A 12,173-nucleotide genomic window follows, 5' to 3' on the forward strand; every position below is an offset into this window, starting at 1 on the left:
GCCAATAGTCCTGCAGGCCATGTCACTGGCAATTCTGACGATTCCTCTCCTGCCTGGGATTCCTCCGATGCATCCTTGCGTGTAACGCCTACTGCTGCTGGCGCTGCTGTTGTTGCTGCTGGGAGTCGATGGTCATCCCAGAGGGGAAGTCGTAAGCCCACTTGTACTACTTCCAGTAAGCAATTGACTGTTCAACAGTCCTTTGCGAGGAAGATGAAATATCACAGCAGTCATCCTGCTGCAAAGCGGATAACTGAGGCCTTGACAACTATGTTGGTGTTAGACGTGCGTCCGGTATCCGCCGTTAGTTCACAGGGAACTAGACAATTTATTGAGGCAGTGTGCCCCCGTTACCAAATACCATCTAGGTTCCACTTCTCTAGGCAGGCGATACCGAGAATGTACACGGACGTCAGAAAAAGACTCACCAGTGTCCTAAAAAATGCAGTTGTACCCAATGTCCACTTAACCACGGACATGTGGACAAGTGGAGCAGGGCAGGGTCAGGACTATATGACTGTGACAGCCCACTGGGTAGATGTATGGACTCCCGCCGCAAGAACAGCAGCGGCGGCACCAGTAGCAGCATCTCGCAAACGCCAACTCTTTCCTAGGCAGGCTACGCTTTGTATCACCGCTTTCCAGAATACGCACACAGCTGAAAACCTCTTACGGCAACTGAGGAAGATCATCGCGGAATGGCTTACCCCAATTGGACTCTCCTGTGGATTTGTGGCATCGGACAACGCCAGCAATATTGTGTGTGCATTAAATATGGGCAAATTCCAGCACGTCCCATGTTTTGCACATACCTTGAATTTGGTGGTGCAGAATTTTTTAAAAAACGACAGGGGTGTGCAAGAGATGCTGTCGGTGGCCAGAAGATTTGCGGGACACTTTCGGCGTACAGGCACCACGTACAGAAGACTGGAGCACCACCAAAAACTACTGAACCTGCCCTGCCATCATCTGAAGCAAGAAGTGGTAACAAGGTGGAATTCAACCCTCTATATGCTTCAGAGGTTGGAGGAGCAGCAAAAGGCCATTCAAGCCTATACAATTGAGCACGATATAGGAGGTGGAATGCACCTGTCTCAGGCGCAGTGGAGAATGATTTCAACGTTGTGCAAGGTTCTGATGCCCTTTGAACTTGCCACACGTGAAGTCAGTTCAGACACTGCCAGCCTGAGTCAGGTCATTCCCCTCATCAGGCTTTTGCAGAAGAAGCTGGAGACATTGAAGGAGGAGCTAACACGGAGCGATTCCGCTAGGCATGTGGGACTTGTGGATGGAGCCCTTAATTCGCTTAACAAGGATTCACGGGTGGTCAATCTGTTGAAATCAGAGCACTACATTTTGGCCACCGTGCTCGATCCTAGATTTAAAGCCTACCTTGGATCTCTCTTTCCGGCAGACACAAGTCTGCTGGGGTTGAAAGACCTGCTGGTGACAAAATTGTCAAGTCAAGCGGAACGCGACCTGTCAACATCTCCTCCTTCACATTCTCCCGCAACTGGGGGTGCGAGGAAAAGGCTCAGAATTCCGAGCCCACCCGCTGGCGGTGATGCAGGGCAGTCTGGAGCGACTGCTGATGCTGACATCTGGTCCGGACTGAAGGACCTGACAACGATTACGGACATGTCGTCTACTGTCACTGCATATGATTCTCTCAACATTGATAGAATGGTGGAGGATTATATGAGTGACCGCATCCAAGTAGGCACGTCACACAGTCCGTACTTATACTGGCAGGAAAAAGAGGCAATTTGGAGGCCCTTGCACAAACTGGCTTTATTCTACCTAAGTTGCCCTCCCACAAGTGTGTACTCCGAAAGAGTGTTTAGTGCCGCCGCTCACCTTGTCAGCAATCGGCGTACGAGGTTACATCCAGAAAATGTGGAGAAGATGATGTTCATTAAAATGAATTATAATCAATTCCTCCGCGGAGACATTGACCAGCAGCAATTGCCTCCACAAAGTACACAGGGAGCTGAGATGGTGGATTCCAGTGGGGACGAATTGATAATCTGTGAGGAGGGGGATGTACACGGTGATATATCGGAGGGTGATGATGAGGTGGACATCTTGCCTCTGTAGAGCCAGTTTGTGCAAGGAGAGATTAATTGCTTCTTTTTTGGGGGGGGTCCAAACCAACCCGTCATATCAGTCACAGTCGTGTGGCAGACCCTGTCACTGAAATGATGGGTTGGTTAAAGTGTGCATGTCCTGTTTTGTTTATACAACATAAGGGTGGGTGGGAGGGCCCAAGGACAATTCCATCTTGCACCTCTTTTTTCTTTTCTTTTTCTTTGCATCATGTGCTGATTGGGGAGGGTTTTTTGGAAGGGACATCCTGCGTGACACTGCAGTGCCACTCCTAAATGGGCCCGGTGTTTGTGTCGGCCACTAGGGTCGCTAATCTTACTCACACAGTCAGCTACCTCATTGCGCCTCTTTTTTTCTTTGCGTCATGTGCTGTTTGGGGAGGGTTTTTTGGAAGGGATATCCTGCGTGACACTGCAGTGCCACTCCTAGATGGGCCCGGTGTTTGTGTCGGCCACTAGGGTCGCTAATCTTACTCACACAGCTACCTCATTGCGCCTCTTTTTTTCTTTGCGTCATGTGCTGTTTGGGGAGGGTTTTTTGGAAGGGACATCCTGCGTGACACTGCAGTGCCACTCCTAGATGGGCCCGGTGTTTGTGTCGGCCACTAGGGTCGCTAATCTTACTCACACAGCTACCTCATTGCGCCTCTTTTTTTCTTTGCGTCATGTGCTGTTTGGGGAGGGTTTTTTGGAAGGGCCATCCTGCGTGACACTGCAGTGCCACTCCTAGATGGGCCCGGTGTTTGTGTCGGCCACTAGGGTCGCTAATCTTACTCACACAGCTACCTCATTGCGCCTCTTTTTTTCTTTGCGTCATGTGCTGTTTGGGGAGGGTTTTTTGGAAGGGACATCCTGCGTGACACTGCAGTGCCACTCCTAGATGGGCCCGGTGTTTGTGTCGGCCACTAGGGTCGCTTATCTTACTCACACAGCGACCTCGGTGCAAATTTTAGGACTAAAAATAATATTGTGAGGTGTGAGGTATTCAGAATAGACTGAAAATGAGTGTAAATTATGGTTTTTGAGGTTAATAATACTTTGGGATCAAAATGACCCCCAAATTCTATGATTTAAGCTGTTTTTTAGTGTTTTTTGAAAAAAACACCCGAATCCAAAACACACCCGAATCCGACAAAAAAAATTCGGTGAGGTTTTGCCAAAACGCGTTCGAACCCAAAACACGGCCGCGGAACCGAACCCAAAACCAAAACACAATACCCGAAAAATTTCAGGCGCTCATCTCTATTATATACAGGGGTGTAGCTACCATAGGTGCAGGGAGTGCAGCTGCTATGGGGCCAGAGCTGAGAGGGGCCACCTTCCCTGTCACAGTTACATGTGTTATATACAGGGTGTAGCTACCATAGGTGCAGGGAGTACAGCTGCTATGGGGCCAGAGCTGAGAGGAGCCACCTTCCCTGTCACAGTTACATGTGTTATATACAGGGTGTAGCTGCCATAGGTGCAGGGAGTGCAGCTGCTATGGGGCCCAGAGCTGAGAGGAGCCACCTTCCCTGTCACAGTTACATGTGTTATATACAGGGGTGTAGTTACCATAGGTGCAGGGAGAACAGCTGCTATGGGGCCCAGAGCTGAGAGAAGCCACCTTCCTTACCAAAGTTACATGTGTTATATACATTTTTCACCAATGGGTGGTATATTAATGGGGGCCCTTACAAACGTTTGCCTTAGGGCCTGCTAAATATCTAAGGGTGACCCTTGACCTGCTCATTGTAATGTGGCATAAAATGAACTGGAGGGGATTATAATGTTACTTAATATGAACGGTGACAATGTAATGTGGTACAATATAAAGTGGAGGCACTATAGTGTAGCATATTATGAACTAGGGGCACTATGTCATAATGTGAATGGGGGGTACTGTGTGGCATAATGTGTACAATGTGACATAACGTGACCTGGGGCACTACTATGTTTCATACAGTAAAATAAACGAGGGCATTACTATGGGGCATAACATTCATTTAGCCACTACTACGGTTTAGAAAATGAACTACAGTAGGGCACTATTATGGGGCATACAAGTAACAACTGCTGCAGAGAGGTGTCTCTAGAAGTATTGAGACGGGGGGCCCTTCAAAATGTTGCTATGGGGCCCACAAAGTCTGGCTATGCTCCTGCATGCTCTCTCTCCGTGGTGTCACTGTTCGTGCTTTGTAGCTATGCGATGCTGCACTGTTGTACATCGTATTTACTGCGCTGCTGTTGTTATGTCTGCGCCATGTACAGCGCTGCAAACATACTGAATACACGGGTTGGGATTGATATGCCGGCAGCCAGGATGCAGTGGTCAGAAGACCGACCGCAGCGTCCTGATGTTCAGAATTCCAACAGGGGGAAGGCAAGTATACTTACCTTCCCCCAATGGCCCCCTAAGTCTCCCTTCCAGCAGCCTAAACCTACCCCCCACCCCGCAGCATAATCCTATCCCTCCTACACAGGGTTCCCCGCTATGCTGCCGACAGCTGAACACCGCCAGCGGTGAAACGCGTGGTGCTCCATCCGCTCATGCAGCCCTGCGGCCTAGAAGGCTTAGCTGTAGCCGGAAAGTGCTGGGGCCTCACTGGGGACTGTACTGCTAACGCCGGGTCCCTGATGACAGTGCCACAGTCAGTAGGTCAACCCCATATGGTCGACATGCATTGTCAACAGAAACAGAAGGTCGACATGTAAAAAGTAGACAGGATCAAATTATTATTTGTTAGCAGTTCCTTATATAGCGCAACAAATCCGTTGCGCTTTACAACTGGAAACAACAGTGATAGAACAAAACCGGGCAATAACAGACATAGAGGTAGGAGGGCCCTGCTCGCACGCTTACAATCTCAAATGGTCACGTTTTGGGGGAAGGGGGGGTTCAACTTTTTTATCATTTACCATCAACGTGGACTATGATTGGGAGTAGTAACCTGGACCACTTCCACACGGCCTTTTGACTGTGTCGACCTTTTTTTTACCTGTCGACCTTTTCAAGCGTCTACCTCTTACATGTTGACGTATTGCCTGTCAACTTAATTCTGGTCGACCTTATGGTCCTCCCCAGATAATGCCATCCAGAGATTTGTACATATACAGCTGTAAATGAAGCTTAGCGCTATGCGTTATATGCCGGATGGCGCCATATCCCCTTCTAGCGTCAGAAACTAGTTACAAGTGTTATTAAGACTCAGGGGTCAATTTACTAAAATGGGAGTTCTGTTTAAGATGGGATGTTGCCCATATCAACCAATTAATTTCTACTTCTCATTTATCCAGCACCTTCTAGAAGATAATACCTGGAATCTGAATGGTTGCTATGGGCAACATCCCATCTTGAATAGAACTCCCATCTTAGTATATTATTAACCCCTCACTGTTAAATGCCCCCCTACCATAGTGAGCAGTTGGTCAGTATATTCCGTTTCCGACCACTAGATGGCGCTGGGTGGCAGCACAAGAGCCCCTGGCTGCAATGATAGTGAAGAGTTAATAAGGAATAGTTATAGATCTTGGTGTAATTAGGGGGGGGCATCAGTCTCCAGCCCCCCTATCTGCAGAGGGGACAGTGGGAGATCTTACATTGGGGGCAGGCACCACAGTCCACAACGCTACAAGTTGCAGCAAGCGGCCCTCTCTGCACCCTCCTCAGCCAGTGCCCCTGCAGGTGATCCGGCCAGGAGAGGGTTATGGTGGGGTAATGAGGGAGGAGGCGCCTGCTGCTGGATGCTGAGCACTAGGGGGACCCTGGCTGGCTGAGTCCCCGGATAATCAGGGATTACTGCAGTGACACAGGAAGCACTCCACAGCTTCCCGGGATCAGAGGAGGAGCTGCTGCCACACAGAGAGGAGCTGGAGGGGGCAGAGGTGGGTGATCAGCCCCCAGCGCCCACCAGCATGAGCTCACCCTGTGCAGGTACTGCCGGGAGGGGGGCACCTGGGGGGGAGGTCCCTGCTGCCCGAACTCACAACCGGAAACAAAGTTCTTATCATATGTAACAACTGAGCAGCTGCTGCTGGATACAATGTAACAGCACTCACACACAGGGCTATACATACACAGGGCTATAGACAGCAACAGCACAGACACACAGGGCTATACACAGTAACAGCACTCACACATAGGGCTATACACAGCAACAGCACAGGCACACAGGGCTATACATACACAGGGCTATAGACAGCAACAGCACAGACACACAGGGCTATACACAGTAACAGCACTCACACATAGGGCTATACACAGCAACAGCACTCACACACAGGGCTATACATACACAGGGCTATAGACAGCAACAGCACAGACACACAGGGCTATACACAGTAACAGCACTCACACATAGGGCTATACACAGCAACAGCACTCACACACAGGGCTATACATACACAGGGCTATAGACAGCAACGGCACAGTCACACAGGGCTATACACAGCAACAGCACTCACACAGGGCTATACACAGCAACAGCTCTCACACACAGGGCTATACACAGCAACAGCACAGACACACAGGGCTATACACAGCAACAGCACTCACCCACAGGGCTATACACAGCGACAGCACTGACACACAGGGCCATACACAGCGACAGCACTTACACACAGGGCTATACACAGCGACAGCACTGACACACAGGGCTATACACAGCAACAGCTCTCACACACTGGGCTATACACAGCAACAGCACTGACACACAGGGCTATACACAGCAACAGCTCTCACACACTGGGCTATACACAGCGACAGCACTCACACACAGGGCTATACACAGCGACAGCACTCACACACAGGGCTATACACAGCGACAGCACTCACACACAGGGCTATACACAGCAACAGAACACACACACACACACACACGGCAACAGCAACCACAGAGGGTTATACACAGCAACAGCACTGACACACAGGGCTATACACAGCAACAGCACTGACACACCGGGCTATACACAGCAACAGCACTGACACACAGGGCTATACACAGCAACAGCACTGACACACAGGGCTATAGACAGCAACAGCACTGACAGTCACACAGGGCTATACACAGGGTTATACACAGTAACAGCACAGACAGGACACACAGGGCTATACACAGCAACAGCACTGACACACAGGGTTATACACAGCAACAGCACTGACACACAGGTCTATACACAGCAACAGCACTCAGACATAGGGCTATACACAGCAACAGCACAGACGCACAGGGCTATACACAGCAACATCACTGACACACAGGGTTATACACAGCAACAGCACTCAGACACAGGGCTATACACAGCAACAGCACAGACACACAGGGCTATACACAGCAACAGCACTGACACACAGGGCTATACACAGCAACAGCACTGACACACAGGGCTATACACAGCAACAGCACTGACACACAGGGCTATACACAGCAACAGCACTCAGACATAGGGCTATACACAGCAACAGCACAGACACACGGGGCTATACACAGCAACAGCACTGACACACAGGGCTATACACAGCAACAGCACTCAGACATAGGGCTATACACAGCAACAGCACAGGGCTATACACAGCAACATCACTGACACACAGGGCTATACACAGCAACAGCACTGACACACAGGGCTATACACAGCAACAGCACTCAGACATAGGGCTATACACAGCAACAGCACAGACACACAGGGCTATACACAGCAACAGCACAGACACACAGGGCTATACACAGCAACAGCACTGACACACAGGGCTATACACAGCAACAGCACTCAGACATAGGGCTATACACAGCAACAGCACAGGGCTATACACAGCAACATCACTGACACACAGGGTTATACACAGCAACAGCACTGACACACAGGGCTATACACAGCGACAGCACAGACACACAGGGCTATAGACCGCAACAGCACTCACACATAGGGCTATACACAGCAACAGCACTGACACACAGGGTTATACACAGCAACAGCACTGACACACAGGGCTATACACAGCAACAGCACAGACACACGGGGCTATAGACAGCAACAGCACTCACACATAGGGCTATACACAGCAACAGCACTGACACACAGGGCTATACACAGGGCTATACACAGCAACAGCACTGAAACACAGGGCTATACACAGCAACATCACTGACACACAGGGCTATACACAGCAACATCACTGACACACAGGGCTATACACAGCAACAGCACAGACACACAGGGCTATACACAGTAACATCACTGACACACTGGGTTATACACAGCAACAGCACTGACACAGACAGGGTTATACACAGCAACAGCAACCACAGAGGGTTATACACAGCAACAGCAAACACAGAGGGTTATAAACAGTAACAGCACTGACACACATGGCTATACATACACAGGGTTATACACGGTAAAAGCAACCACACACAGGGCTATACATAGTAACAGCGCAGACACTCTGGGTTATACACAGTAACAGCACCCGCATACAGGGGGTTATACACGGTAACAGCACCCGCATACAGGGGGTTATACACGGTAACAGCACCCGCGTACAGGGGGTTATACATGGTAACAGCACCCGCGTACAGGGGGTTATACATGGTAACAGCACCCGCGTACAGGGGGTTATACACGGTAACAGCACCCGCGTACAGGGGGTTATACACGGTAACAGCACCCGCGTACAGGGGGTCATACACGGTAACAGCACCCGCATACAGGGGGTTATACACGGTAACAGCACCCGCATACAGGGGGTTATACACGGTAACAGCACCCACATACAGGGGGTTATACACGGTAACAGCACCCGCATACAGGGGGTTATACACGGTAACAGCACCCGCATACAGGGGGTTATACACGGTAACAGCACCCGCATACAGGGGGTCATACACGGTAACAGCACCCGCATACAGGGGGTTATACACGGTAACAGCACCCGCATACAGGGGGTTATACACGGTAACAGCACCCGCATACAGGGGGTCATACACGGTAACAGCACCCGCATACAGGGGGTCATACACGGTAACAGCACCCGCATACAGGGGGTTATACACGGTAACAGCACCCGCATACAGGGGGTTATACACGGTAACAGCACCCGCATACAGGGGGTTATACACGGTAACAGCACCCGCATACAGGGGGTTATACACGGTAACAGCACCCGCATACAGGGGGTTATACACGGTAACAGCACCCGCATACAGGGGGTTATACACGGTAACAGCACCCGCATACAGGGGGTTATACACGGTAACAGCACCCGCATACAGGGGGTCATACACGGTAACAGCACCCGCGTACAGGGGGTCATACACGGTAACAGCACCCGCATACAGGGGGTCATACACGGTAACAGCACCCGCATACAGGGGGTTATACACGGTAACAGCACCCGCATACAGGGGGTCATACACGGTAACAGCACCCGCATACAGGGGGTTATACACGGTAACAGCACCCGCAAACAGGGGGTTATACACGGTAACAGCACCCGCATACAGGGGGTTATACACGGTAACAGCACCCGCATACAGGGGGTCATACACGGTAACAGCACCCGCATACAGGGGGTTATACACGGTAACAGCACCCGCATACAGGGGGTCATACACGGTAACAGCACCCGCATACAGGGGGTTATACACGGTAACAGCACCCGCATACAGGGGGTCATACACGGTAACAGCACCCGCATACAGGGGGTTATACACGGTAACAGCACCCGCATACAGGGGGTTATACACGGTAACAGCACCCGCAAACAGGGGGTCATACACGGTAACAGCACCCGCATACAGGGGGTTATACACGGTAACAGCACCCGCATACAGGGGGTTATACACGGTAACGGCACCCGCATACAGGGGGTTATACACGGTAACAGCACCCGCATACAGGGGGTCATGCACAATGAAGTGGTGACAGTTGTGTGGTAATATGACAGTAGGGGCCAGCCGGCAAGACCAGGTCACGGATTGGGTTTATAGGTAAATTGGTCGGCTTATAGGTTTATTGATTTTGTTTGCTGTCTATAACTGAATACATAAATTGCCGTATAAAACATTGATGCGTAAATTTGGCTGGAACTTACATATTGGCCCTAGCTGGTCAATCTTCTGCACCTCCCGCGCCATTTACACCTGTGCTGCAGTTACCGTTACTTTACAACTTTTGCATTTTGTTTAATTGTACATTTGTATGTAGATATATATTTTATGTATACTGATAAGATATTAAATGATTGCTATTACGAAAAACCAGGGAAACTATAGGCCTAATTCAGATCTGATCGCAGCAGCAAATTTGTTAGCTAATCGGCAAAACCATGTGCACTGCAGGGGGGGCAGATATAACATGTGCAGAGAGAGTTAGATTTGGGTGGGATGTGTTCAATCTGCAATCTAAATTGCAGTGTAAAAATAAAGCAGCCAGTATTTACCCTGCACAGAAACAAAATAACCCACCCAAATCTAACTTTCTCTGCACATGTTACATCTGCCCCACATGCACTGCACATGGTTTTGCCCGACTGCTAACACATTTGCTGCTGCGATCAGGTCTGAATTAGGCCCAATACACTTTATGATTTGGGCACTAATTGTAATGATGTAAAATACTGTTTCCGCTGTCATAATTACATTTCTATCAACTTAATTTTGGCACTAATTGTAATCCTCCATCATGCGTCCATTAACTATTAATCTAATTACTCATTAATTTGTTACTTTGACCCTCTAATGTATTCATAAAATAATATTGGCCCTATAAGATTATTAAAAAATTTTTACGTCTTAATCGGTATATAGGGATAAATGTATTGTGCCGCCTCGTCACCGGATTGGCCAATAGCTTTCTGGCGGCTCTGCTATGTCTTAACGCCATGCTTTGATGGTTAGAAACCGCCGCACAGACCACCCTATAGTAGGATCTGCTCAGCGCGCACCGCGAGAGAACTAGGCCGTGTGATGTGCTGAACTAATGTCGAACAGGGTCCACTTTTATAACCATACATTCTGTAATAGGTACTATGGACCAGATTTATCAAGCCTCGGACAGTGATAAATTTGCACGGTGATAAAGTGCCAATCAATCAGCTCCTAACTGTCATGTTACAGGCTGTGTTTAAAAAATTACAGTTAGAAGCTGGTTGGTACATTATCTCAGTGCAATGTATCACTCTGCAAGGCTTGATAAATCTGGGATTTGAAACCCTAAGTTTTTCTTCTTCTTTCTATTAGTTTAAGTAAAGTTCTTTCCCGAGTCATATTGTAATAAGACATCGGAAATGAGAATGGAATTATATGGCTAATAAACAGTCCAGCAGTTTAAATATCATAACATTTAATTTTTCCGTGGGATTGACCTCTGCAGAAACGCGTGTACCCTCTCTCTCTGGGGGGGATTGCAGAAACGAGTGTACCCTCTCTCCCTGGGGGGCTTGCAGAAACGCGTTGTACCGCCTCACACTTTGTTAAATGTTTCCCCTTTTGTTTCCTAGGAGCCCCCACGATCTGGCTGAGATCCGAGTGATCTGTTTTGTGCTCCCCTTGACCCTGCCATATGAGGATACACCCACGGACATTCCTGCAGGTACGGCGTCTCTCCGATCGCTCGCACAGTGCAACTCTGATGCGCCCCTTGTCTGGAGCATTTGCTGCACCCAATTCTTCTAAGCATATAAAGCATTAAACATTCTTTACAAATACCGTCGCCATATATCTGCCAGGTGCTGCTGAGGTCTGTAATTCCCCTGTAATATACACGCATGTGATGCGTCTCCTCCACACCTCATTCCAGACCATTGTTATCTGTTCTGTAAACCATTATCTGTGATGCTTATCATTAATCAGACTTACAGGTGCTTAAAGGGACGGATAGCGGTTGGGACGTTCCAGCTGATGTGGCCGCGTGTTGCTTTCGTACATTCCCAATCCCTATTAATGATATTGGCCCCCCTGCAGTTTTCGTATGATGCATTCGGGCCCCAGTGAGGCTGAATCTGTGCCATTAGCTTGTGTGGCCAAATTGTTCTGTAACATTACACATGGGGGGTCGTTCCGAGTTGATCGCTAGCTGCCGTTGTTCGCA

General features: G+C 49.2%; 1 protein-coding gene across 2 annotated transcripts in view; it reads left to right on the forward strand.

The window, feature by feature from the left end:
- The first annotated feature begins 5,634 nt into the window (after positions 1–5,634).
- The window catches only part of DISP1 (dispatched RND transporter family member 1), a 74,829-nt gene continuing 68,290 nt past the window's right edge, over positions 5,635–12,173 (forward strand). The window contains exons 1-2 of one of the 2 annotated variants that reach the window (XM_063919031.1): positions 5,635–6,018; positions 11,584–11,675. The gene's annotated coding sequence lies outside the window, so the exon portion shown is untranslated. The remainder of the gene's footprint in view (positions 6,019–11,583; positions 11,676–12,173) is intronic. The other variant, XM_063919032.1, reaches the window with a different exon arrangement.

This window comes from Pseudophryne corroboree, chromosome 4 (genome assembly GCF_028390025.1).
Source record: "Pseudophryne corroboree isolate aPseCor3 chromosome 4, aPseCor3.hap2, whole genome shotgun sequence".
NCBI classification, from domain to species: Eukaryota; Metazoa; Chordata; class Amphibia; order Anura; family Myobatrachidae; genus Pseudophryne; species Pseudophryne corroboree.